Raw genomic sequence first — 3016 nt, 5'->3', positions numbered from 1 at the left:
CACCTCGTCATCACCACGTGCTCCTGACACCTCGTCATCACCACGTGCTCCTGACACCTCGTCATCACAACGTGCTTCTGACACCTCGTCATCACCACGTGCTCCTGACGCCTCGTCATCACCACGTGCCCTGGTCTCCCGGTTCGTCCCAGGACCACCATCATCGAGCAGGTCACGTGAGCCTATAATAAATACTGGCAATCTTTAATTTGTTGTCATTGTGTAAGGGAAGTATAAGAATCGGCGACAGGCCTATCCAGGCCTATTCTTCAATGCCGAACACAATATACTATACTACTATTAACCGACCAATCTCATATGGCCGCCCTAGTTAATTTCAACCTGTTCTTATTAGCATAACTCTTGTTACCCTGGCCTTGAAACCCCTGAGACCAAGTCTAACTCGAAACAATAATTAAATGTTGTCGGGTTCTAACCCCCACACCTGCACCAGCATAGTTTTGCGGTGCCCTGACCCATCGAGACTGGCGATAGCTGAGGCCCTCATTATCAGGAGCGAATATCCAGCTATCAACCTCCAAAGTACAGGATTCATTCTGGCACTGAAATTATTTTCTGAATGATTTTAATCAAGCTTTGATTTATAACTGCATCCGCAATACCCTTGATTTACGCCAATGTCATTTCCAAAAGTTCAATTTCAAATGTTGAAAAACCCTTCACTGTTCTGTGTACACGCAAACTTGTTGAAACGACAAATGTTTACTGAATATGATATTGATACCTTAATGAGAAATATTTATGTTCAATCATTTGGTATCAATTTATGCGCAGAAAGCGATATTGGATGCAAAATTTCACATGACAGGTAATCAGGTATTGAACGCATGCGGTGCGTTAGCAGCGGCGGCACCATAATCAACATTTTACAGTTCATTGTAAAATTCAGATGATGAAGTTCGTTTTATCAGTTATCGACGTCTGCGTGGGGACCTCATTGAAGTATACAAGTATGCTCATGGTTTATACAAGGTCCCCGAAGGATTACTAGAATTTGAAACAAGAACCAACACCAGGGGCCACGGCTATAAATAAAAAAACTGCGCTTCAACTTGTCCACGCGACAACATTTCTTTTCGCTTCGAATTACCGACATGTGGAACAGCCTCCCCGATGACATCGTTGGCGCTCCAAGTATGAACGCGTTCAAGAACAGACTAGATAAAGCTATGGAAAATATATGTTCAAATTTGAAATGCCTAGCACCATATCGAACCCTGTGGATGTCTAGTAGCTATTTCAAACTATCGTCAGTCATGAAAAGATCCGGTCAAATGACACAATTTTAGATCATCTAGAACACGAAACAAAAGACCACGGAACAACACAGAACACGAAATTTAGAACAAGGCACGAAAAGGAAAAGAATCTGCGACAGGCCACATCAGGCCTACACTTCAGCGCACAAATCACTATGTTATGTTATGTTACAGTCAATGTCAACGTATTTCGAGCATCTGTTGCATTTATTGCATGTAAAGTTTTTACCTGTGGGCTTAAAGAGACATATTTTGAGGTCAAGTTGCCATTTCATCATGGTCACGGCTTCTTTGCATGGCTCAAAATCACGGCTGCCTTGCATGGCTCAACTAAAAAACATGCATAGTTTAGACCTGCTTTGCTCTTCATTCTGGCCCGGAAAATTTGGCCACCTAACTGCTTGCTGTCGTAACTGACTCGGTCGCAGAAATCCATTATATCTGTGAGACTCTGCCAAGCCATTAAAATCAATTCATTGATTCTTACATTTTCATATTTGTCGAACACAACTCTATGCTTTCAATGCACTCTCATATATAATTTTCTAAAAATGACAGTAAAAGTAGTGCATAATTGAGTTCCATAACGATTTAATCGATTTCCAATACCTCAAACGTTATGAATGCACCTCCGTTTCAAGATGGGCAGGGTGGCGTAATGGTTCTAGGAGCTGTGAGGCGCGGGTTTGATCACAGCCAGAGCACCAGTTTCTGGTCAAAATCGGCGAGAAGGCCGGGCGGTTTAGCAAAGCGAAATTGGAGCAATGAGTTCCGTATTTGAGGCCGCAACAAGCTGTGGATGTTCTGCAATGTTAAGAATCAGCGACAGGCCTACGGCATAATAAACGCTGAAACCGTTATAATATGTAGAGACACTGTTTTGGAAATGTTCATCTGTTTTTCTCCGGGTAATAAACAATTCAGAATAATTTGATCAAATTTTTCAGAATAATTTCATGATCAAAATTATTTAGTTGAGATGCAGTAATGTGTGTGCTTTGTTGAAGGTGAAGAGATGACCTCAGAGATGCAGTAAGACCCTCACATTTGTTTTGGGCTACTCAGTGGATGCCTAGAATTGCCACTTGCGTTCAGAACGTAAAGTGGACTTGGCGCCACGCGCCAGTTGGCGGAATTATTGAATTGCCGCGGGCGAGCGAGACGCTACGATAGCGGGTAGTTGAACTTGATCTTGATGTACCTAGTCGTTATCGGCTTCGGACTTCGGAGGTTCGGATAAGTTGCAACTTGCAAGTCTCTGTCAATTATGTTAAAGTTTCCCCATTTCTAGTAGCTGAGGCCTAGGTAGCTTTGCGCCTTTGCCTGTAGCCCTAGGTTAATTTTGTTAATTGTTGAGACTCGACTCGACTAAAGTTTGAAATACCTAGGTACTTAAATCTCATTGTTGGTTCTAAGATTTATACACGAGTCGGAGTCTACTCGGAGACAGTGAGAGTAGCTTTCAAATTGAAATTATATCTAGGTACAAGGCCGTCTGGTGGGAAAATGTTGAGATCCAAAGATAGACAGTGCGCGTCACCCAGCGAGAACATCAAAAAATGTGTCAAAGTTGATAGTTGACCTTGCTCTACCAATTTCTCAAAACACCGCACTACGCACCACTCAGCCTCAGCGGCGCCAGCAACAATGAAACGTCACAAAATGTTGCCATATTTATTTAAAAGCCTTTAGAATGCAAACCTACCAAATCCATATATTCCGAATTTCCGACACTG

The sequence above is a fragment of the Hyalella azteca genome, unplaced genomic scaffold (genome assembly GCF_000764305.2).
Source record: "Hyalella azteca isolate HAZT.00-mixed unplaced genomic scaffold, Hazt_2.0.2 contig10602, whole genome shotgun sequence".
In the NCBI taxonomy this organism is placed as follows: Eukaryota; Metazoa; Arthropoda; class Malacostraca; order Amphipoda; family Hyalellidae; genus Hyalella; species Hyalella azteca.
This window is presented reverse-complemented; position numbering follows the sequence as displayed.